Here is a 26,878-nt window from a genome sequence, read left to right as displayed (position 1 = left end):
AACCTGACAGAAGCGGCTTGATAATAATCTGGTGGGCTTTAGGCCTTGTAAATTCAGAGGCCCAGACCTATCTATCTCTTCACATGGGGTATATCCTAAGGGAGGTGTGAACCTCCTAGGGGAAGGCACTCTGTTGACTTTCATTACTTGGCTGGCCTGGGAGGAGAGCTGGCCAGGTAAAGGCAGGTGGCATCTCTAACAAGAAATTTACAGTTCTGCCTGCAATGTTGCTGACCCTACTTGACCATCCCCTCAGCTGCAGTGGTCACTTTGGAAGTTGGGCTGAGTGAAGGGCTTTTCAGCTTAGAGCCAATAAGATCTGTGGCTCTGACCTGGGCATCCTTCGACTCCAGGGCAGGTCCATTTCCAGTGATCCAACTCTTGGCAGAGCTGCCAGGGCTCTTCACAAGCTGACTTCTGCTGAAGCCCAGGCTTACCACATTGAAAGCCACTGCAGTGGACTAGCCTGTTGGGTCTGCTTGAGGGCAGATCACTGTACAGATCAGCCATTAATAGGCCTGCCACCCATTGCTTCTGATGCCGAGCTTTCCTTTCCTCCTGGTTTGTGTTAAAGCAGACCAGAGGATGCAAGTCAAGGGAGTGCCCGTTTCCCATCTCTAATCTTCGGTGGCCTGAACTACAAGTCTATAGTCACAGGCATGTTCTGTAGTAGTTTTTCTAAGGTAGACAATGCCCATGAGGAAAATTATATTCTCACTTTAAAACTTTCTTTCCCTTTGGTCTGAAAGGGAGGTTTTTTCTACTTACTGTATACTTCGCTGATGGCGAAGTGAATCTAGCTATGAGATTATTATTTGAGTTCTTATTTTGGCTATGCTATTGCAGAAAAATGTTAGCCATCTCTTTTATAAGGTCTAAAGATTAAATTGTGCATCCTACAGATTCCTTCATAATAGAATTAGTTTCCTACCTTGAAGAGAATAGAGAAATGAAAGAACAAGTTGGGCTTAGAATAGAGAAATGAGGGAGCAAGTCCTAGATCGCTTGCTGACAATAGCAATATCACATGAATACTTAGCAAACCGTTTCAACCATTAGATAACAACTTAAGAAAACATTTACCAGAAGGTCCAATGCCTTCTATAAATTTTAAGAATCATGTATTTGAAAACACCTCTTAAATATCTAACATGGTGTAGTTTGTTTAGCCAGTAAACTTAAGCACAACCATCTAAAATGTTTTTAGTTTCTTTCTACCAACAAGTCTAAAACATATGATACACAGATTCAGGTCCCACAAATTAAAATGTATCTTTGATTGATTTTAGCAGCTTAAATTTATGGACAATCTTATCTATAAGCCATTTAAAATAAAACTCTTAATAAAATTTTCCCATGTGGACATACAATATGTACACACATATAATATGTTTAGCTGTCCTCCTATAGGTTCCTATGGACTTTTTCCAGCCACTTTTATTGTATTCAGTACTTTGGGATGGCTCTATAAACAGATGAAGCCAATAATGTACTAACAGTACCAACTGAGAGAAAGTATGGTTAACTGAGGTTACTAAAAAGAAAAAGCAATTCAAATCAATTGGCAATCTACAAAAAGAGTTAAAGATTTTAAAAGCTATTATTAAAATTGCTATATTGGTCTTCATTCATGTCTTGTATTGTTTTCTTTAGTTCATAGATTTGCTACTGATTTTTTTGAGTAATTCTATGATTAATTTTCTAAATTACTTTTCTAGCATTTCCTCAATCTTTTCATCTTAATATACTAATATTTAAATGTTGTGTTCCTCTGGGGGTCATGGTGATTTCCTTATTCTTGTTTCTTAAATTTCAGCTCTTATTTTCTGGCATTTGTGGAGTTGATTTTTAATTTTTTCTTGTGTTGGTTTTTATCTTTGGGGTTATGCTTCTGTGGCTTCATGGAATGTCTGCCTTTTCAGTGACTACCAGGAGGCATGTGGTGGGTGTGGCCCAGAGGCTTGGGTTAATGATCTAGGGTGGGGCTAGTTTCAGGGGTAACACCAACATTGGGCATGGTAAAACTCCAAAGCCAGCTATGCCCTACACCTTTTTGTGTAGCTACAAAATGTCTTAGCATATAGGGCTCCCACAGATGCCAAGACTATAGGGTGCTGTTGGTGCAGGTTCTCCTCTGTCTCTCATAGTTGCCCAGCCACCTTCTTGCCAAGCTCTGAGGCAGTGAGGGCTGTGGGCCATTCCCTCCATTGGTAGCTCTGGATCACATGTGCACACTAGGGTCCCTGGTCTAAAGCCTGCCTGATGCTGCTGGCAGCTCTGTGTCCAGGTGTCCCATCTCAGTGAACTGTTATGTGCATGCCTGCAGTCTTCTGAGTTGTAGCACTGGTTTAAAAGTATGCCTACTCCCTCTATTGGTAGGGTCATGAGTTTTGTATTGGAGAGATTGGTTTGAATCAGCTGTCCCCTCTACTTCCACTAGGACCTCAGGTGACTGCCAGCAACTGCTAGCTCCCGAGGCTGCAGTCTGCACCCACTGCATGCTCTCTCTGGCTCTGTTTCCATGGATTGGTATAGATAAATCTGCCCTCGCTGTCTCAATAGTGCTGCCAGCTCAGGCTGTCTGTGGCTTCTATTCTCCGGGTGCGCATTAACACTCATCATGCAATTTCAAGCTATTTCCCCTCCTGTTGTGGGGCTTCCCAGGTGGTTTTCTCTTCTCTGCCAAGCGTGTACCTCCTATCCTATTCTCTGCAGTTTTTCTTCTTAGCCCTGCATAGCAGGCTGCTCTCTAGCCCTCAATTTTTTTCTCTCAAACTTAGTTCTTAGGTGACTTTTTCCTTGTGACATCAATGTGGTGAAAATTATTGAATTTTCTTTGCAACTATTTCATGCCCCCAAATTCCCAAAGCCATCTTGATGCAATCTTTCTCAGTTCCCAAAGGATATGTTGTTTTATCTTTTCTGGAATTCTAGAGGACTATAAATTAAACTTTCACTTTCAATTCTCAAAACTATAGATACAAACATATTTCCCTCAGAATTTTCTGTAATTGCCAAAATCTTTCCTTTTTGCCATTCATTTTTCCCTTATTTTCCATTTGAAAGATAATTAAATGGACTATTTTTCAATAAATGCTAATATGCATGCTTATTTTTTTAAAAAAAAATATTTATTTGAAAGGCAACATTACAGAGAGGCAGAGAGAGAGAGAGAGAGACAAAGAGAAAGTCCTCCATCCACTGGCTAACTCCCCAAATGGCCACAATAGCTGGAGCTGGGCCAATCTGAAGCTTGGAGCCAGGAGCTTCCTCCAGGTCCCCCACATAGATAGGTACTACCTTCTCTCTTTCATAGAAGAGAGCTGTATTGGAAGTGGAGCAGCCAGAACATGAACCAGTGCCCATATGGGATGTTAGCACTGAAGGTGGTAGCTTTACCTACTATGTGACAGCACTGGCCCCTACATGTTTCTTTTATTAACATTTCTATTAACAGTTCTAGTCACAGTTATGAAAATATATTATACCCTAATAAGAGAAAGATTTTAATCTTTAATTTGTATTTGATTTTATGAATATTGCCCAATTACAGCATCAGATCATAGTATGTACCAGTGCTAGCACTGTGAACATGCAGCTTTCTTTTCATGTTGGCTTTTCTATTGTGTTGTCAATTCACATAAAATTCTGTAAGTAACCTAAAAAATTTTTATCTTCAAAACTTCTCAAATCCATCTGGAGTCAGGGTATTCTTACTCTTTCAAAGATTTTTTTTACTCTTTATATATTTTTATGGGACAGCACTTTTCATTGATGTTGAGGTTTTCAATAATATAGTTCTAGATGCTGGTGTTCTTTTAAAATCAATATGAAAAGGATTAATCCCTTCTGAATTTTAGTTTCTGAGAAATTTTATAGGATTTTTATACATAGCATTAATAATTATTCACTGTGTTTGCTCAGACTTTTTTGGCTATCATTGTTTTTTCAAAAATATGTATCCACTCAAAGTTATCACATCATTGTTGTCATAGCATTTAATTTCCTGTTTTCTTTTGCCTTTGGATTTAATGCTATCATCTATAAAATATTTCACTTTCTTAGTGTATCCTGGTCCTAGCACCATGAATATGTAAATGTATTCATTGGCTTTTTAATTGGAAGATTATCAGCTTCCTGAAATTCTTCTAAGTTGCCTTGGAATCTTTTGTATATCCAGTATCTCTGCATGGTCTAATACCAATGTACAGCTTCATGGTATCAGAATCACATAATTGGTGTTCCTGAGGCCTCCAGAGGCTGGCCTCAGCCTCTAGGTAGGACTTGGGGCCCATTTGGAGCACCGGGCTGGCTCTTGCATGCCCTGGGGCAGGCGAGAGGCAGACCAAGCTCAGTGCGGCCAGGTCTGCTGTCCTGACCGCGGGCCTCTCTCAGGCTGCAGATAAAAAAAAAATCACATAATTTTGCCATTTGGGAGTTTCAGAGAACTCCAAATTTATCACTTCTGCTGACATTTTTGATAGTATCATTCTACATGAGGAGATCTTTCCATAGATATTCTTCTATCTTCCATAGATATTCAAGAGACATTTTTGTCTCTTGATTTAAGATTCTGTAATATGCAATCATGTTTAAAATGTAATTTTAAAGGACTATTTTCACAAAATCCCCTTGTATTTACTTGCCACTTGGTAATCACTCCTTCCAAACTACTCTTCCCTAATCCCAATTTATAAGGTGATATAACATCACTTGTTATTTATTTTTCTATGATTTTATTATGGTCACCAGAGTATATAATAAGTGCCTAGTGTAAGCAAGTGTTTGGGTTGTTGTTTACTATGCTAATTGAGAGGTTATCAACTCAATGGAAATTTCTAAGCTTTCCTGTCCATTTTCAATTGCAGTTTTTCAGTACTGTCCATGTTCAATATATTCTTTCACCCATTCAAGTTTCTTTTCTTTCACTGAATCTGGATTGTGATGAGATTCAATTTAACATTGGTTTTGACATATTCAACAATGTCATTCTGGACAAAGTTACCTTAGTTTTATAGCTATCTATTGAATTAAATAGTGATTTTCCTTGATTGCAAATGCCAAAGCTTTATAATATTCTTAAATAAAATTTTAGGGGCCGGCTCTGTGGTGCAGTGGGTTAATGTCCTGGCCTGAAGCACTGGCATCCCATATGAGTGCTGGTTCGAGTCCCGGCTGCTCCTCTTCTGATCCAGCTCTCTGCTTTGGCCTGGAATAGCAGAAGATGGCCCAAGTTTTTGGGCCCCTGCACCCACGTGGGAGACCTGGAAGAAGCTTCTGGCTCCTGGCTTTGGATTGGCGCAGCTCCAGTCATTGCAGCCATCTGGGGAGTGAACCATCGGATAGAAGACCTCTCTCTCTCTCTCTGCCTCTCCTTTTCTCTCTGTGTAACTCTGACTTTCAAGGAAAATAAATAAATCTTTAAAAAAAAATAAAATTTTAATTGTGTTTCTTTTTAAAAATTTATTTATTTGTTTGTTTATTTATTTATTTGAAAGGCAGAGCCAAAGAGAGAGAGAATATTCCATCCACTAACTTACTAGCTCACTCCCCAAATGGCCACAATAGTCAGAACTACACCAGGCCAAAACCAAAAAACAAAATCATCTTCTGGGTTGCCCACAAGAGTGCAGGAGCCCAAGCATTTAGGCTGTCTTCCACTTCTTTCCCAGGTGCATTAGTAGGGAGCTTGACCAGAATGGAGCCTTTGGGACTTACTCTACTATATCTCTTACCAAATTATGCAATGCTACTGACAGTGATCACATTATATGTTATCTATGAGAATGTGAGTCTTTTTTACCTTTGTCTTGTACTAATTACTATTGCTTTCCTATACCATCAATATCACAGCTTGTGCCAACCCTAACACTATGAATATGTGGCCATTGTGTTTTTTTTTCCCCCATGGGAAATAATGAACTCATTGAAAATTCTTTGTGTTGTCCTGACATCTTTTATGAAGAGTTGATCAGACATTTCTAGGTCTGTTGTAGTGATTCATTCAATGAAACTCATATGTTTATTACAGTCTAAAGTTTTTTATGAAACTCTAACTTGATCATTGACTTTGAAAATGTCCAGGATGTATACCTGGACACTTATATACCATATTTAAGAATCCTTTGTTGAGAGCATGATCTTTTCTGAGTTTTTTAATTTTTTAATATTATGTTTATATATAATTTTAATCAATAATTCATATTAAATTATTATATTATGTCTACTTATTGCTACTATTGTTACTACTTCTAATTCAGAGCATTCAAAATATGCTATAATACTATTTTATTTTTGTTTCAAAATATTGCTATCACATGTATATTATCAATATTCTAAGGTCTACCAATGCTAAAATAATGAACCTATGACCATCTTACATGGGCTTTTCATTGTGACCTCACCAACTTGAGGATTTTTCTCCACATTCTCCTGACAATGTTCATGTTCACATTTCTTTTTATTATTTAAAAATCTAAGGGAGAAAGAAAAAGAGGGAGAAGGATGGAGGGAGGGAGGAAAGAGAGAGGAAGAGAGAGAGATCTTTCATTTAATGATTCACTACACAAATGACTGCACCATCCAGAAGCAGTGAAATCGAATAAGCCTCCCATATAGGCAGTGGTAGGAAGTTAAACATTTTAGCTATCATTTGTTCCCTCTTAGGCACACCAAAAGTGAGCTGGATCCAAAAGAGTGTAGATGGGACTCAAATGCTCAGTTTCATATGGGATGCAGGCATTGCAAATAGTGGCATGTCCCAATGCATTGGGAAAGCAACATAGACATATTTTCTTGGACCAATGAAACTTCTCCCTTTCAGGATCATGTAGTCTTTGCCTTTTTTGTAGTTGCATAGGACTTCAAATTATCCTTATGTTTTGAAATTGGCAAGTATAATTTGATGCACATACATTTTAATACTATCCTGATAATTGGCCTGATCTTTCCTTGATTTAACCTTTTTTATAAGGTTTATTTATTTGGAAGTCAGAGTTACACAGAGAGAAATAGAGAGGTCTTCTTCCATCTGCTAGTTCACTTCACAATTGGCTGCAATGGCCAGAGCAGCACTGATCTGAAGCCAGGAGCCACGAGTTTCTTCTGGGTCTCCCATAAGGGTGCAGGGGCCCAAAGACTTGGGCCATCCTCTGCTGCTTTCCCAGGCCATAGTAGAGAGCTGGATCAGAAGTGGAGCAGCAGGGATTTGAACCAGCACCCATATGGAATGCCAGCATGCAGGCAGTGACTTTGCCTGCTATGCCACAGCACCAGCACCTGATTTAACTCTTTGACCATTTTTTAAATATCTAATTCTCATTTAACCATAATGGAATACTGCTCAGCAAATTCTTTTTATCTGCTCCTGCCCTGCCATTGCTTTTTCATTCCTCAATACCAGTTCCAGTAATTAATATATACTGTTTTTCCAAAGAAACTTTTATTTAATGAGTACATTTTTTTTAACTTTTATTTAATGAATATAAATTTCCAATGTACAGCTTATGGATTACAATGGCTTCCCCCTCCCATTACTTCCCTCTCCTGCTCCCTCTCCCCTTCCATTCACATCAAGGTTCATTTTCAATTCTCTTTATATACAGAAGATCAATTTAGTATACATTAAGTAAAGATTTCAACAGTTTGCCCCACATAGAAACACAAAGTGAAACATACTGTTTGAGTACTAGTTATAGCATTAAATCACAATGTACAGCACATTAAGGACAGAGATCCCACATGAGGAGCAAGTGCACAGTGACTCCTGTTGTTGACCCAACAAATTGACATTCTAGTTTATGGTGCCAGTAACCACCCTAGGCTCTCCTCATGAGTTGCCAAGGCTATGGAAGCCTTCCAAGTTCGCCAACTCTGATTATATTTAGCCAAGGTCATAAAAGACAGGGTGAGGATAGTAACCAATGATCCTAAGAGTGGCATTAACCAGGTTTGAACAATTATACAGCATGAAGTGGGGAAGAGGACCATCAGTACACACAGGTTGGGAGTAGAGCCATTGGTGGTAGAGTAGAGGTTATGATTACAAAGGAATGAGGCCCAAGTGCGCTAGACAGGGTCTAGAACAAAGGACAGAGTCATTATTAGAGGAGCTAAGAACAGTGCTGTCTAAGCTACAATTAAGTTTTCTGATTGAGAGGCAAATAGAACCTGACAGAAGGGGCTTGATAATAATCTGGTGGGCTTTAGGCCTTGTAAATTCAGAGGCCCAGACCTATCTATCTCTTCACATGGGGTACCTCCTAAGGGAGGTGTGAACCTCCTAGGGGAAGGCACTCTGTTGACTTTCATTACTTAGCTGGCCTGGGAGGAGAGCTGGCCAGGTAAAGGCAAGTGGCATCTCTAACAGGAAATTTACAGTTCTGCCTGCAGTGTTGCTGACCTTACTTGGCCATCCCTTCAGCTGCAGTGGTCACTTTGGAAGTTGGGCTGAGTGAAGGGCTTTTCAGCTTAGAGCCAATAAGATCTGTGGCTCTGGCCTGGGCATCCTTTGACTCCAGGGCAGGTCCATTTCCAGTGATCCAACTCTTGGCAGAGCTGCCAGGGCTCTTCACAAGTTGACTTCTGCTGAACCCCAGGCTTACCACATTGAAAGCCACTGCAGTGGACTGGCCTGTTGGGCCTCCCTGAGGGCAGATCACTGTACAGATCAGCCATTAATAGGCCTGCCACCCATTGCTTCTGATGCCTAGCTTTCTTTTCCTCCTGGTTTGTGTTAAAGCAGACCAGAGGATGCAAGTCAAGGGAGTGCCCATGTCCCATCTCTAATCTTCAGTGGCCTGAACTATAAGTCTATACTCACAGGCATGTTCTGTAGTAGTTTTTCTAAGGTAGACAATGCCCATGAGGAAAATTATATTCTCACTTAAAGACTTTCTTTCCCTTTGGTCTGAAAGGGAGGTTTTTTCTACTTACTGTATACTTCACTGATGGTAAAGTAAATCTAGCTATGAGATTATAATTTAAGCTCTTATTTTGGCTATGCTATTACAGAAAAATGTTAGCCATCTCTTTTATAAGGTCTAAAGATTAATTGTGCATCCTACAGATTCCTTCATAATAGAGTTAGTTTCCTACCTTGCAGAGAATAGAGAAATGAAAGAACAAGTTGGGCTTAGAATAGAGAAATGAGGGAGTAAGTCCTGGATCGCTTGCTGACAATAGCAATATCACATGAATACTTAGCAAACAGTTTCAACCATTAGATAACAACTTAAGGAAACATTTACCAGAAGGTCCAATGCCTTCTATAAATTTTAAGAATCATGTATTTGAAAACATTTCTTAAATATCTAACATGGTGTAGTTTGTTTAACCAATAAACTTAAGCACAACCATATAAAATGTTTTTAGTTTCTTTCTACCAACAAGTATAAAACATATGATATAGAGATTCAGGTCACACAAATTAAAATGTATCTTTCATTGATTTTAGCAGCTGAAATTTATGGACAATCTTATCTATAAGCCAATTAAAATAAAATTCTTAATAAAATTTCCCCATGTGGACATACAATATGTACACAGATATATCATAATAGACCAATATAGCAATTTTAATAATAGCTTTTAAAATCGTTAACTCTTTTTGTAGATTGCCAATTGATTTGAATTGCTTTTTGTTTTTAGTAACCTCAGTTAACCATACTTTCTCTCAGTTGGTACTGTTAATACATTATTGGCTTCATCTGTTTACAGAGCCATCCCAAAGTACTGAATACAATAGAAGTGGCTGGAAAAAGTCCATAGGAACCTATAGGAGGACAGCTAAACACAGAACCAACAATGCTTTAGTTTTATGAGCAGCAAATCAGGTACAACTGTGGATGACAAAAGACTTTAAGTTGCCATGTTTAAAATTATAAGCTCATCAACCAACAAGAGGCACTTGCTTACTTCACAGTATTTTTGAAAGCACCTGGAGGATTTTACAAGTATTTAACCCTTTAGGCCTCTGGGGCTTTCTCATTAAGATAACTATCATGTCTAGTAACACAAGATCATTAGACTTTTTAATTCTCAAACATTTGTATTAATAGCATTTTCCATTATAGAAACTTAAAATTTAGTACCACGTCACATCTTGACAGTACTTCTAATATAATCCAAATAGCCTGATTAGTTGGTGTCTCTATGAGAGACATAGGTCCTTTGATTTTTTCAGTTGGGCCCAAGCTGGAAAACATTTGTATTAATAGCATTTTCCATTATAGAAACTTAAAGTCTGGTACCACATCACAGCTTGACAGTCCTTCTAATATAATCCAAATAGACTGATTAGTTGGTGTCTGTATAAGATGAGAGACATAGGTCCTTCGATTTTTTCAGTTGGGCCCAAACTGGAAAAACCAAAGTCCAGGATTTACTGGAAATTTTAGAGACCAGATTGTTTGAAACTTTGATTTTTTGAATGCCTGTCAAGAATGCCAAGAAGGCTCAAAATCCAAAATATCTGGTTGAAATAAGATTTCTTAAAATCATGACATAACATAGACCAAATTTGATCATTGTTACAAGGTGATTATTTAAATCATTGAAAATAAGCACATATTTAAATAACCCATAGCTCTTAATAAAAATTCAGCTGTTTTTGAACTATTAGAATTTAACAGACATCAAGAGAACATAATAGATTACTTTAACACATTGATTTAACAGAGCATCAGAGTTTAATTCTATGTCAAAGAGAGATTGAGCTTCCTGTGATCTTTTGCTGTGAGGTTTCTTTCCTTTACCTTCTTTCATATTGGTGACCATGTTTCTGTGTTTCTGTGTGTAACACATCTTTAAGCATCTTTTGCAGGGCAGGACGAGTGGCAACAAATTCTTTCAATTTCTGTTTGCTATGAAAAGTCTTAATTTCACCTTCATTCACAAATGAGAGCTTTGCAGGATATGGTATTCTGGGCTGGCAGTTTTTCTCTCTTAGTACCTGGGCTATGTCTCGCCATTCCCTTCTAGCTTGTAGGGTTTCTGATGAGAAGTCTGCTGTGAGTCTAATTGGAGATCCTCTGAGAGTAATCTGACGTTTCTCTCTTGTACATTTTAGGATCTTTTCTTTATGTTTCACTGTGGTGAGTTTGATTACAACATGTCGTGGTGAGGATCTCTTTTGGTCATGTTTATTAGGGGTTCTATAAGCTTCCTGTACTAAGATGCCTCTGTCCTTCTCCAAACCTGGGAAATTTTCTGCTAGTATCTCACTGAAAATGCATTCTAATCCTTTCTCCCTCTCCATGCCTTCAGGAACTCCTACAACCCAAATGTTGGTTTTTTTTAATAGTATCCTATAGATTCCCGACAATATTTTTTAGATTTCTAATTTCTTCTTCTTTTCTTTGGTTTGCCTGTTTCCTTTCCTGTGCTCTGTCTTCTAAGTCCAATATTCTCTCTTCTACCTCACTGATTCTGTTTTTAAGGCTCTCCAATGTGTTTGTCATTTGATCTATTGAATTCTTCATTTCATTATGATTTCTCATCTCTATCACAGTTTCTTGTTCCACTAGTTGTTTCATTTCATTTTGATTCCTCCTTAATATTTCATTTTCACGAGAGAGTTGTTCTATCTTGTCCATTAAGGATTTCTGTAGTTCAAGAATTTGTTTTTGAGAACTTCTTAATGTTCTTATCAATTTTTTGAAATCTGCTTCTTGTATTTGTTCTTTCTCATCATCTTCATAATCTTGAATTGGGGTGTCTTTTTCATTTGGGGGCGTCATAGTGTCTTCCTTGTTCTTGTTACCTCGGTTTTTGCGTTTGTTGTTTGGCATGTTGGAGATATTTGGTTTCTTCACTGTGGTGTTTTTTCTTGTTACACTATGGCTCTATATTAAGTGGACTGTCTGCTTTCAGTGGAGCCTTAGAGGCTCGAGTTGGGTGTGGCCTGAGAGCTGTGTTTGGTTCCTCAGGGTTGAGGGTGTGTCAAAGATGACACTCCCAGGTTAGGTGTGGTAAATCTCTCTTTTTTTGATTCAAAAGGGAAGTAATTCCACACAGCTGACTGGAATTGGAGGTAGTTAGCAGGCAAATGATATACCCACAGCAGCCAGAGATTGGAAGCTCTTTCCCAAGGACTACACAGGGAATCCTTGCTGCCCTCAGTGTGGGCTCCAATTCTCCTGCAGTCTCCCACTGGGTTGCCAAGTTAGATCCTAATCTCCTGTTATTTCACCCCTCCCCCCAGAGTCAGGTGTTTCTGCTAGGCTCAGGGCTGGTGCAGACCTGAGGTCGCCCTGCTTATGACGTATGTCCAAAATGGTGCCTGCTCTGTCTTGCTTGCCTTTGAGAGGTGAGCAGAGAGAGAGAAACTTGTGTCCGTATCGGTCACTTTTTTTATTTTTTTCCTCTCTCTCTTCTAGTTAGCCTGGTGAATTTTTCCCCACGGAGTTTCAAGCCTCGTTCCCTCTAGCCTCCTCTATCCGCTTGCCCGCTGGTGTCTCGGGCTATGGAGGTTCGGCTCACCTCGCGTTCCAGCGCTGGTGCGTTGAGTCTGCCACTGGTGTCCCGAACTTTGGCTCCCACGCTCTCCACACAGGTACACTGTGAATCACTAGTTCCGGAAGAGTTTCCTCTGCTGTTTCATCCTCTACTCTTCCTTGACCCTGCAGTATCTCCACTTATATTAAACTGTCTCTTCCCCGGAATAATAGTGTGCTCCCTGCCTATTCTGCCATCTTGCCGCTCTCTGAATATTAAGATCTTGAGTTAATTTTATCTCATACCTGCAAATGTGTGTTCAGCTAGCATTTTCCCATTTCCTTCACTCTCAGCCCCGGCAACCACCATTCTGTTCTGTGATTGAGTGTGAGTTTATTAGATAACACATATGAGTGAGATTGTGTGGCATTTATCTTTCTGTGCATTATTTAATAAGCCTAATGTCCACATTCACATTTTTGGATCTGTATTTTGACAAAATGGCAGGATTTCCTTTTTAAGGTTGTCTGTGATTCTTGTGTGTGTGTTTGTGTGTGTGTGTATCACATTTTCTTTATTCATCTGTTGACAATGTTGTTTCTTTATCTTGTTTTTGTAGATAGTGCTGACATGAAAGTGTAGATAAAGATGTCTATTTGAGATACTGATTTGATTTCCTTTGGATACATATGTAGTAGTGAGATTGCTTTGTCATATGTTCTGTATTTAACTGTGATTGAAGATCTACATAATGTTTTCTGTATTGATGTACCAATTTACATTCTCACCAACAATTTATTCCCTTTTTTCCACATCCAAAAACCCTTTTTTCCACATCTAGTCCAATGTTATCTTTACGTTTTGATAATAGTCATTTTTAACATTTATGAGGTGATAACCATTATGGTCTTGATTAGCAATGTAGTCTTTTTTTTTATTTTTGACAGGCAGAGTGGACAGTGAGAGAGAGACAGAGAGAAAGGTCTTCCTTTTGCCGTTGGTTCACCCTCCAATGGCCGCCGCGGTAGCGCGCTGCGGCCGGCGCACCGCGCTGTTCCGATGGCAGGAGCCAGGTGCTTATCCTGGTCTCCCATGGGGTGCAGAGCCCAAGCACTTGGGCCATCCTCCACTGCACTCCCTGGCCACAGTAGAGAGCTGACCTGGAAGAGGGGCAACCGGGACAGATCGGTGCCCCGACCGGGACTAGAACCCGGTGTGCCGGCGCCGCAAGGCGGAGGATTAGCCTGTTGAGCCACGGCGCCGGCCAGCAATGTAGTCTTGATTAGCAGTTGTTGAGCCCCTTTTCAGTTATCTGTTGGCTACTTGTGTATCTTCAGCAGAAAAACTGAACAATCCTTTGTGTGTTTTTATTGTAATATTTGCTTTTGAGTTGCCTGTGTTCATTATATTACTCCCTTAATCAGACTGAGGTTTTGCAATATTTTTTCCATTTCTTGTTTTATCTGTTCAGTTTTTCCTTTAGTATGCAGAATGTGTTTTTTAGATTTTTTGGTAGTCTAATCTTTGCTTTTGTCACCTGTGCTTTTAGTGTCACATCTGAACAGTCATTGTTGAGAATAATGTCAATGAATTTGCTTCCATTTGTAAGAAGTTTTAAATTCTCAGGTCTTCTTTGTAAGCCTTCAACTCATTTTAAGTTGAAATTCATGGCTGGTGTAATATAATATTATATATCAATTTTTGTCATGTGGATGTTCAATTTGCCTCTACTTCAGATGTGGTCACTGAGCACTGAGTGGCCACTTGGTAACTGTGGTGTCACTTGCTGGACCCAACACCCACCATGATATGCCTCTAGCTGGGCAGGAAGCAGGCAGAAACTGTCAGAGCCCAGTTTTTCCCTAATCTGCCCATCCCCCAGATGCATTCTGCTGTGTTTTACTGCTCTTCCCTGTCTACATGAAGAGACCTCAGAAGTGAGCATGCACAGAGAGACACATGTGAAGCAGTGTGGAATGTTGGGGAGAAGCAGGGACTATCTAGTAAAGGGGCTGGACCCAGAAGGCTCTGTCTCATTTCTCCGAAAGCCTTGGATATATGGAAGCACTTCAGAAATTCATGGAGGGATCCACATTTGGCATTGTGTTACAACCCTGCTTAGTATGCCCACATCCCATATTGGAGTGCTTCCAATTACAACTTTCTGCTAATATGCACTTTTAGAGGGAGTGATAGCTGAAGTATGTGGGTCCCTGTAACCCACATGAGAGACTCATATCATCTGGGAAGCACAGTTGACAGGGTCCTCAGTGCAGAGTGGTTGGACATAAGGTATTATTTTGCTGCAGTGTGTATTCGTGAACATAGCAAATTCCATCATGAATTTCTTTATGTCAAACAGTGATGCCTAAGTAGAGGCATTTGGGCATTTTTCAGTTAGTCTATGCCATCTCCACGGGAAAGAGGCTCAACTGGAATAGTCCCAGTCTTACCACATGGATGTAGGAGGTTTTCTTAAACTTTGAAAATTCATTTTATTCACATTATATGCACAGAGATCTCTCATCCACTCTTCTTTCTCCAACTGTTCACAGTATTTGAGATTGAGTGAGGCTGTGATGTGAAAACGTCAGGTTTTGGCCAGTGCCGTGGCTCAGTAGGCTAATCCTCCGCCTTGTGGTGCCGGCACACCGGGTTCTAGTCCTGGTCGGGGCACCGATCCTGTCCCAGTTGCCCCTCTTCCAGGCCAGCTCTCTGCTGTGGCCAGGGAGTGCAGTGGAGGATGGCCCAAGTCCTTGGGCCCTGCACCCCATGGGAGACCAGGATAAGCACCTGGCTCCTGCCATCGGATCAGCGCGGTGCGCTGGCCGCAGCACGCTACCGCGGCGGCCATTGGAGGGTGAACCAATGGCAAAAGGAAGACCTTTCTCTCTGTCTCTCTCTCACTATCCACTCTGCCTGTCAAAAAAAAAAAATCAGGTTTTGTGATGTGGAGATCCCAGAACTCAGTATGGACGATAGGAACCTAAGGTACTTCCCAAGGTACACTTTAGTAGGAAGCTGGATTGGAAGTGTAGTGGAACTCAAACCCACGCACTCTAATATAGGATGTGAGTCTCCAAAGAGCCATCTTACATGCTGTTCCCCAATGCTCACCCCTCTATTATTTTAAGAGGACTCCTACCACAGGCCAAAACAACTCTCTTGGCCCTGATGGCCATAGTCCCTGAAGTTAAGCTGTGCAGACCCTCAACACTCCAGAAAATACCCAAACACAACCACCCAATGAAGTGTTCATAGCAGCAGCTTCATACTGTGCTTTCTTGCCACCCAAAACTATGCAACTAGCATTGTACCACCGGAGCTTTCTCCCTGAAATCTCTTCATCCATTTTTCCATATGCTGATACCCAATCTGGTCATCCACATCAAAGTGATCACTACTGGATGCTGTGCTGAAGGAGTACCCCAAGTTGGCTCATTTCAGGTAAACCTCATGTGTTGCTCCAGACCCCCTTGGCACTAATGTGGCTCCCCTGGCACAGTCATTCATACACCCCACAGGCTTCCCTGTAGGTGACAATCACCCATTTACTAGACTCATAGCGTAGATAATTGTGACCTTATTGGGAACTGAATCAGGCATCACTTCATCAGTGTGGTGATGCAACCCTGCTGGGTCATTGGCAAAGAGGATGACAAGCCCTTAGGAAACTTGCATGGTAAACATATTAAGGCAGGACTCTTCCTTTTACTATGGACCCCCACGTTGCTCCTCCCCACCTCTCATTTACCATTTCTGATTCTTGCTTGGCATGAACAGTCTGGAACATCTTTTCTCCACCAAGCCTAATGCTTTGTACTGATGGGGTATGCCCACTAGGAGCCTGCACAGTTCAAGCCCCTCTACAGCATCACCACTCAATCAGGCCATGATAGGAATTGCCTCAGTTAATCACCATACATTGAAAGCATGTGTTTTGAAATTTATCTCTGTAACTCATCAGTCTTGCCCCTTGTCAAAGCTGGAGAAAAGGAGGCACACTGCTGATTACAACCTCAGCAAGGTCATGGCGCCTTTTACCAGACATTGTCAGTATCTTCTAAGATATTCAGATGCCTATGCCTTAAGTTTGCTATTACTGATGTGGAATCCATGTCTTTTTTGGTGTCTGTAACAAGTGCTATTCACTTTTACATTTGGAGGCCAAGATACAGCTTTATGAAGCTTCTAAGGCATGATTCAGTAGTTTACCACCAGTTCATTGTGTTGACAGTTTCTACCTGCCCTCTAACTACTACCTGACACCCACCTGTGACAATATGTGGATGACTTCCTTCTGAAAGTTAATCAAGAGGAAGGTGCATAATTAGGCCTCACATTTGCAATTGAACTCTTGGCCTTGTCAGGGTGATTATAATAACATAGATGCCACAATGTGAAATTTTAGTCCATTACATGCCGTGCCTTGTACCATATTGTAGAACCTTCACTCCCTCCCCTGTGTATGACCTTTTTTCTCCTCTCCCTCTTGCTTTCAGAGAGAATGAGGAATAATGGAAAATTTAGAGACAGACATAAGAACTCCAATATTGACCTTATTATCAATTCACTGTATGAATTATATGTTACTTAAGCTTTAAACTTTCTAAGGTCATTTGTCACATCTATAAAATAGCCATGATAAAATTATTCATTTCATAAGTTTGTTATGAGAATACTCTAATAAAACTTGTTCTGTGGCTTGCTGCCAACATGAGTTTATCAGGAAAAATATACTGTCCTTATTTTGCCACATGCCAGTAGTGTTAGCTCTTAATGGTCTTCCTCTGAGTCCCCTCCTAGATATTATCTCCATGTCACTCATAATTCTGTTCTCCTGAGTGGCTACTATTTTGAAGGACTGGCTGAAGTTCAAAGTCTTGCTTTTATCTCAAATTGGTAATTTATCTCTTTTTCTGAAGGGGGATTGCAATCTCACATCTTCTTGTGAGTTCAGTTGAGGCTTCTGTTGTGACTGCATCATGGCTCAGCTTCTCATTTGCTGATCTTGCTTTTTGCTCCAAGCAGCCTTTTCCAATAAATCTCTTGAAAACTGCTGTGTCAAAGTCTTTCTCATCCAAGGGAAGATGGTTAGAAGAATACCAAAATCATTCTAGCTACCCAATAATTTGTTGTTATTCTTTCTTTGGGTTTTTGAAATTCAGAGGGGAGGGAGGGAGGGAGGGAGGAAGAGAGAGAGAGAGAGAGAGAAAGAGAAAAAGAGAGGGAGAGAGAGAGATTCCATATTTACTCTCCAAATGGCTGCAATGGCCAGTGCTAGACCAGGCTGAAGCCAGGAGCAATGAACTTCATTTTGGTCTCCTATGTGAGTTCAGGGTCCCAAGCACTTGGCTATCTTCTTCTGCTTTCCAAGGAGCATTAGAAGGGAGGTAGATCAGAAGTGGAGCAGCCAGAACTTGAACCATTGTGCATATTGGATGCCTGCACTGCATGTGGCAGCTTAACATGCTGTGCTCAGCGTCAGCCACTGTTGTAACTCTTTAGAGAATAAATAACTAATTTCAAAAGATTTCCTAACATGTTTCCCACACACTTACACACACACACAACACACACACACATGAAATTAAAATTATAGTTGAATCATGAGCAGAGGGATAAAATTATCTCAAATTCTAAGTAAGAAAAATGGTTAGGATTGACTTTTAAAATGTCATTTTATTGAAGTGTGTTCTAATTGGCCTACTCCAGCGAAAACAGAACCTTGATCTTTAATGATTGATTCTCATTTCATTCTCTTGAATTTTTTTTGACAGGCAGAGTGGAGAGAGAGAGAGAGAGAGAGAGAGAGAGAGAGAGAGAGAGAAAGAGAGAGAGAGAGAGAGAGAGAGAGGTCTTCCTTTTGCCATTGGTTCACCTTCCAATGGCCGCCATGGCCAGTGTGCCGTGGCCGGCGCATCACGCTGATCTGAAGCCAGGATCCAGGTGTCTCTCCTTGTCTCCCATGCAGGTGCAGGTCCCAAGGACTTGGCCCATCCTCCACTGCATTCCTGAGCCATAGCAAAGAGCTGGCCAGGAAGAGGGGCAACCGGGACAGAATCTGGCGCCCTGTCTGGGACTAGAACCCAGTGTGCTGGTGCCACAGGTGGAGGATTAGCCTATTGAGCCATGGCACCGGCCTGATTCTCTTGGATTTTATAGTTTTTTGTCTCTGTATGTATTAATCCCAAACTGGTGGAAGAGCTGACAGTTTATATTCCTATAAGGTTAGAAGTTAACTTGGAAAAAGCCAATGTATTATGAATTTATAATCTTAAAGAGACATTAATGCAGCAGAGGTTAAGACCTTATTAACCTGCAGAAAGTCAATGATTCTTTTTTAATGAATTTTTAAAGATTTATTTATTTATTTGAAAGGCAGAGTTACAAAGAGGCAGAGGGAGAGAGAGAGAGAGAAAGAGGGAGAGAGAGAGAGAGAGAGAGAGAGAGGTCTTCCATCTGATGGTTCACTCCCCAATGGCCACAATGGCTGGAGCTGAACCCATCTGAAGCCAAGAGCCAGGAACTTTATCCTGGTCTCCCATATGAGTGCAGGGGCCCAAACTTGGGACATCTTCTACTGCTTTCCCAGGCCATAGCAGAGAGCTGGATTAGAAGTGGACCAGCCAGGACTCAAACTGATTCCTATATGGGATGCCAGCACTGCAGGCAGTGGCTTTACCCTCTATGCCACAGCACCAGCACCAGTCAATGACTCTTAAATCTAAGTTAGTAATTAGGCATTTCTTCCCTATTATAAGTTCCAGTTTCTTATATACATGTTGAATTTGCATTTTTCTCTTTTCTGTAAACTTTCTTAATGCATTAAATAGAATTTTGTCAAATGCTCACTATTATGTGAGAATGGTATTTTCAACAGTGGTTTTGCATGAGAAAGTGTAGTAAATATTGGTTTCTGAAGGGCAGCATTGTGATGGGATGGTGCCCAAAGCTTCATGGAGGCAATTGGAAAAGAGAAGTTAACACTCGGAAGTTAGCCAAGCTCTAGAATACTAAGGCCAAATGTAAAGTCCAAACTTGTAGTCAAAACTATACTCATAGTTTTGATGTATTTGATAGGGTTCCTTTCACAAAATCCCACACTCTGAGTGGCTTAAAACACAGAAAGATATTGTCTCACAGTTCTGGAGCCTTGAAGTCTGAGATGAAGGTGTCTGCAGGGCGAGTTCCTCTGAAGGCTGTAGGTGAACTGGATCCACATTTCTCCCTGGCAGCCTGTGACTTTCTGGCAGCCTTGTGCTTATCTTCCCCTTCATATGGCTTTCTCCCCATATGTGTGTCTGCATCCAGCTTTTCCTTTTTTATAAAGATTCCAATTTTACTGGTTCATGATCCCATCCTGATGACCTTGTTTTGACTTGACTACCTCTGCAAAGACTTTTAAAAAATGTTTTATTTATTTGTTAGAGAGAGAGAGAGAGAGAGAGAGAGAGTCACAGTGAGAGGGAGAGACAGAGGAAAAGGTCTTCCATCCACTGGTTCACTCCCCAGATGGCTGCAAAAGCCAGAGATGAGTTGATCCAAAGCCAGGAGCCATTTCTTCCATGTCTCCTATGTGCGTACCGGGGCCCAAGTGCTTGGGCCATCTTGTACTGCTTTCCCAGGCCATAGCAGAGAGCTCAATCAGAAGAGGAGCAGGTGGGCTTAGAACCAGTGCCCATATAGGATGCCTGTGCTGCAGGCAGAGGATTAACCTACTTCACCACAGTGCCAACTCCTTTATTTATTGATTATTTTTTTGCAAAGATTTTATCTCAAATAAGGGTACATTCTCAGGTCCAATCGGGGGAGGGGTATAATTTAACCTGTAATATTTTATTACTTCCATTCCTTTCCTAAGGATGAGTTTTTCTTTCAGATAACACCTTAAGGAACAGAATGTAAATAGCTCATGGGGCACTTTCAGTTGAGAAACAGCACTTTGTTTTAAATGAGGTTAATTGCCTCACCTCACACAAATTACATTCCAACCTGGATCTATGGATGTGGTTATGATGAATTACATTTGGGAACTAAATCCTGTCTACCAGATGAGTTCAAAAGTTATTAGGGGCATTTGGCAATCATCCCACTTTTTAAAAAACATTTTTATTTATTTGAAAGACAGAGTTACAGAGAGAGGGAGAGAGAGAGAGAGAGAGAGAGAGAGAGAGAGAGAGAGAGAGAGAGAAATCTTCTATCCACTGATTCACTCCCCAAGTGGCTGCAGTGGTCCAAGCTGTGCTGATCTGAAGCCAGGAGCCAGTAGCCTCCTCCAGGTCTCCCACATGGGTGCAGGGGTTCAAGGACTTGGACCATCTTCCACTGCTTTCCCAGGCCATAGATGAAAACTGGATGGAAGAGGAGCAGCCAATACTAGAACTGGTGCCCACATGGGATACCAGAGCTTCAGGCCAGGGCTTAACCCGTTGTGCCACAGCACAGGCCCCACTTTTAAGAGTATTTACATGAGAGGGGCCAGCATTGTGGTGCACTAGGTTAATCCTCCACCTGCGGCGCTGGCATTCCATATGAGCACCAGTTCTAGTCCCGGTTGCTCCTCTTCCACTCTAGCTCTCTGCTGTGGCCTGCAAAAGCAGTGGAGGATGGCCCAAGTCCTTGGGCCCCTGCACCCACATGAGAGATTAGGAGGAATCACCTGGCTCCTGGCTTCAGATTGGTGCAGCTCTGGCCATTGTGGCCACTTGGGGAGTGAACCAGTGGATGGAAGACCTTTCTCTCTGTCTCTTTCTCTCTCTCTCACTGTAACTCTACCTGTCAAATAAATAAAAAGCTTTAAAAAATCTCATTAAGATTAGTTATATGAGGATAGAGGGAGAGACAGAAAGAGAGAGGTCTTCTATTTGCTGGCTCCCCAAATGGCCATAACAGCAGGAGCTGAGCAGATCCAAAGCCAGGAGCCAGGAGCTTCTTCCCAGTCTCCCACATGGGTGCAGAGTCCCATGCACTTGGGCCAACTACCACTGCCTTCTCAGGCCAAAATCAGAGAGCTGAATTGGAAGAGGAGCAGCTAGGACTTGAACTGGTGCCCATATGGGATGCTGGCAACACAGGTGGATGCTTAACCTACTACCTTGCAGCCCTGGCTCCAACCAGTCCATTTTAACAGGTTAAACAAAGAAATATTTTTGTATTGATTTGCATGAATGTGGTAAAAATATTTCCAATGACATTGCAGCTAGATGTTTATTATGTTGGTAAATTTGCTGGAGATAGTGCAGTGCCTTCTAATTTTGTATCAGAAAGGAAGGCAAGTTGGGAGTGAGAACCATAGCATTATTTAGTGTGTAGAAGACACCTTTTCTTTTTGGTTCACCCTTTTGAACAGCCTGACATGGAATAGAAACTGCTCAAATGTTTATTGAATGAGTAGAAATACCCAAGGAACTTCAAAGATATGAGAAAACCCCAAAAACATCTTTTTCAGTCATTTACTGTATACACAGCTTTGGCTGCATGCTGTGGGAGCCAGTGCTAAGAATACTGATAGCAGCAGCAATTTATTATGCTTCCTATGAATCAAGCATTCTACATACATTTGTTTTTCAGTCTCTCTGCTACTCTGTGATTTGGACACTGTGGTTTTATTTTATCTGTAAGGAAACTGAGGCCAAGCAGCTTGACCACACAGAGTAAGCTGTACCCTTATCCCCTGTACTGTAAGGCCTGTTTGGCTTGTAAAAGTGTGCTTTCTTGTGGTAAGAAAACGTAATTAAGACAATTAGAAATTAGTATATAAGAGGTTAATTGCATAATGTGTTTCATTTACTATGTATTTGTCTTCTACCAGCATTTCCTAAAGTGTGTGATTTTGTCATGGGTAAGTATTGTATGCTCTGGAGTTAGATGCCTGGAGTTGACCCATTCCTTTGTGCATAAACTTGGACATGTAGATATGCATTTAAAAATTATTGCAACTTCTTATAAAGTGTGGATGATAAAGGCACCTACATCCTTGTTTTGAGGGATATGTAACTTGTGTAAGATAATTCAGTGTGTAGCAAGTATCACATCCCAGCAGGTTAAGCTGCAGCCTGGGATGCTCACATCACATATTGGAGTGCTGGTTTGAGCCCCAGCAACCACCATCCAGCTTGCTATTGATGTACTTGGGAAAGCAGTAGAAGAGGGTCCAAGGACTTGAGTCACTGCCCCACTGGTGTGAGGCTTGGATGGAGTTTCTGGCTCCTGACTTTGGCCTGATTCAATCTTAAATGTGGACATTTGAGGAGTGAACCAGTGGTTGGAAGTATCTCCCTCTGTTCTCCCTCTACTTCTCTCCCATCTCTCTTTCCCTCCCTTTTTATCTTTTACTTTGCCTTTCAAATAAATAAAAACAAAATGATTCAGTGTTTGACAAACTGTGGCTCTCAAACAATGTAAGGTTCACAAAGCCACCGATTTGTATCAGTTTTATTCATCTATCCTAAACATCTCAAATGGTGCTTTAAAATAGGTAAACAGTAAATATTGAATGAATATCTTTTAATAGGTAAATAACCAGGTCCAGTAACATTAGAAGACATGATGAACTAGTTAGATGCTTGCCTATCAATGTGGAACAGGGATTCTCAGTCCAGGATACACTTTGTAGATATCAGGAAGACTTTTAAATGAGCTGGTTTTCATGCTCCACCATGGGCAAAGCTAGATTCTATTGCTGGAGAATCATTGTGAAATAAATGAATGTAGAGGAATCCAGGGATATAATGTTGAAGATAAAATATCAAAGTAATTTTTTTCAGTGATTTCTTCTTAGGAAACTAAACATGACCTTTGTTTCAATAGTAATGACATTCTTTTTTTTATTTTTTTATTTTTTATTTTTTTATTTTTTATTTGAGAACATTGATGTACATTGAAATTACCAAAAGTACTTTGAACTTATATGTAATATGAAGTAGGGTTGAGGCTACTACAGGTAGAATTTGCTCCCAACATAAATATCTGGGGGCCAGTGCTGTGGCATAGTGGGCTAAGCCTCCACCTGCAGTGCTGGCATCCCATGTTGGCACTGGTTCGAGTCCCTGCTGCTCCACTTCTGATAGCTCTCTGCTATGGCCTAGGAAAGCAGTAGAATATACCCCAAGTCCTTGGTCATCTACACCCACAAAGTAGATCCAGAAGAAGCTCCAGGCTCCTGGTTTCAGATCAGCACAGTTCTGGCCATTGCAGCCAATTAGGGAGTGAACCAGCAGAGATGGTTCACTCTCTCTCTCCCTCTCTCTCTCTCTCTGCCTCTCCTTCTTTCTGTGTGTAACTCTGACTTTCAAATAAGTAAATATACCTTAAAAACTAAAAATATCTGGCAGAATATTCGGGCTCTGGGGCATGGGAGAATGTTTTATCTTGTGGACTATCCTTAGTGATGCTGGCAATTGTCTAGGTCAACTGAGAATCCCCAAGGGCAATTTGAATATAAACAAAGTCAGTGCTTATGTCATATGGGAAAAACATACCAAAAATCCATGGTGCTTAAAATCTCTCTTGAGGCACATGGAGCATTAATCTAAGATGGAGTCATATTTTCTACAGCTGGCTCTTTTTCTAGACCGGTTATATGAATTTCCCAATCTATAATGTGGCAGTCTGCAGGAGATGTCCTGGCTCAGGGACCTATTGCTTCTGTGGTGCTTTTCTAGTCTTTAGGCAGGATCTTAACTCTATTCTCACATGTAAAGCAGAGGGAACTAGCAAGATGGGGATGGACCGAATATGGGATCACTTAAATCTGAAGGCAGAGGGGAACCAGAGTAAATAAACATATGCAAAATCAATAATTGGAGAATATTCTGTCTAAATAGCCCATTTACATGTTTTTTCACAAGTTTTCAGGAAGAGCATACTCTGTGTGTTTCTCTTGGTAAGTGTGTTTTTACTAATATTAACACCTTAATATGACGTTTACAAGTGTTATGGCAATAGGACTCCATTTTAGTGTTTATCCCAAAAAGCTATTTTGATGTTTCTTAGGCTTAACACTGGATTCCAGCTCACTTGCATTTTTCATTAGAGAGCTGCTGTAGAAGATTTCTGTTCCTCTCAGGAAAGAGTAACACTGATACATAAGTGCAGGAGCATAACTCAAATCATCCCAGTCAGATTTCTCAATGCTTGGTCTAATCACCTATTTGCTTAGCTTCTTTTTAAAGTTTATTCATAAACTCACAAAGCATTTATGAGGTTTGTTTTTTGTAGAGAGCCAATAGATGGGTCCTATTTAAAATTGATTCAGTCAGGCTGTGTATTTAATTTTAGAATTTAGGCCATTTACATTCAAGATTATTATCAATAAGTATCAGTTTGTTTATTTCCCATAAATATGCCTATTATTTGATTTGGAATTCTATTATACTTTTACTAGATTTTCAGCCTTCACATTCTTTCTTGATGTGGCTATCTTTCTCTGTTTCTGTGTGTAGCACATCCTTAAGTATATTTGTAAGGCTGTTTGAGTGCTGACAAACTCTGTTTGCTTTGAGAGGTCTTTACTTCACCTTCATTAATAAATGAGAGCTTTGTAGTGTACAGTATTCTAGATTGACAGTTGACAGTTTTTTTTAAGTACTTGGACTATCTCTCCATGATCTCCTAGGCTATAGATTTTCTGAGGAGAAATCAGCTGTCAATCTAATTGTAGATCCTTTCAAGGTAATCTAGTGTTTTTCTTTTGCACACTTTAGGGCATTTTCCTCATGTATTACTTTTGAAAATTTACATTGTGTTACAATATTTTCTGATAATTGCTTTCAGGAGTTCTTTGTGCTTCCTGTACTTGGATGTCCCCATCTTTCTCCAATTTAGGGGATTTTTCTGTTATTATTTTTACTGAATAGGCCTTCTAATCAATTCTCTCATTCCACACCTTCAGCAACTCCTCAGACATATGTTTGGTTGATTAATAGTCTCCCATAAGTTTCAGACATTATTTTCAGTTTTTCTAATTTTTTTCTATTTTTATCTGAGCTATTTATAAGGATTTGTCTTCAAGCTCAGATTTTCATCCTTCTGCCTCAACAAGTGAGTTTTTAAGGCTTTCCACTATATTTTTTGTTTGACATATTGAATTCTTCATTTCTAATATTTTCAGTTCAATTTCTCTTCAGTATCTCTATATGATACCATAATTGCTCACCATGTCATGTATGGATTTAACTAAAATATTTGATTCTCTGTATTTTAAGTAATCTTGTGATTATTCTTATGAATTCCTTTTCAGGCAATTCATCACCCTCTTCATTTTCACATTCTAATAGTGAAACGTGTGTTTCATGTTGTCTTCCTTGTTCATGCTTCTTGTATTTCAACGTTTATTTTTAGGCATTTGTGGAAACACTTGTTGGTTTCCTCCTCTTAGGGCTTTTCTCTTTGAAATATGCCTCTTGATTTAGTGGAGTGTTTGCTTCTTCACATATACGAAGTGTGTGCTGGGTGGGGCCATGGTGTTTCAGCCAGTGCTTGAGGATGTGACAAGAGCTCAGCATGTCTCCCAAATTAGGGTTGGTGGATTTCCTGTACTGTCAGGAGGGAGAGAGTTGTGATCATGTTGGCTGGTGTTATCACAGTCTCAACCTCTCTCTGCCAATGTTAACAAACTGCCCAGAATGAGCCCTCAGTGTCTTTGTACCCCACCCATGCAGGTGCTTGGACTGCAAAAAGGATCTGTGGGCTCCTCAGTCTGAGTGCAGGACCTCTGTGATGGCCCACTCCAAGCACTCAGGGAACTCTATGCCTCTGAAGCCAGATACAGTGATTGCCCAAAGACCTTGCCATGCCCCACACCCTATTGCACAATCACAAAATTCCTGCAGTCACAGGGTGCATGGCTCCCACAGTTGCAGAGAGCAGGGGATCCACTCTCAGCCCTATGAGCCTCTCCCATCCAATGGAGAGAGCCACAGTATTCCTAAAGCTAGCCACATGCCTAATAGGATTTGATTGATGCTATGCCTTGGCACATTGAGTCCAGGCACCTTGATAGAGTGAGGGGACGGGAGCATTTTACAATCTTAAGTGGGTGCCCCACCCACAGCATCCCTCCAGGCCACAGTGAAATTCCATGGGGACCACAAATTTATTCTTCCTATAAAATCCAGCAGGTACATGTAGGCTGCAACAGTCTCTACTCACTTTATTAAGATGATGCCACTTCCCTGATAGTTACTGGACACCCTGTGGGGTGATGTAAGGAAAGCAATATGCTCTCCTTTCATGGGATTTGGTTGTTATCCCCCCTTCCTCCCACTAGTGCTCCAGTCCAAAATCAGGTCAGTGGGGTCTGTGAGGTTCTCTCTAAGGCAGTATTATCAATGATATGGACTGCCACAGTTCCTCTCACCTTGCTTTTAGAAATGGTGTCCCTGCTCCCCAGCCCACTGGCTGTAGGAGTCACTGGCAATGTCCTGCTCCCTGCTGTGTG

Source organism: Lepus europaeus, unplaced genomic scaffold (genome assembly GCF_033115175.1).
Source record: "Lepus europaeus isolate LE1 unplaced genomic scaffold, mLepTim1.pri SCAFFOLD_66, whole genome shotgun sequence".
Lineage (NCBI taxonomy): Eukaryota > Metazoa > Chordata > Mammalia > Lagomorpha > Leporidae > Lepus > Lepus europaeus.
Note: the sequence above shows the minus strand (reverse complement) of the source record.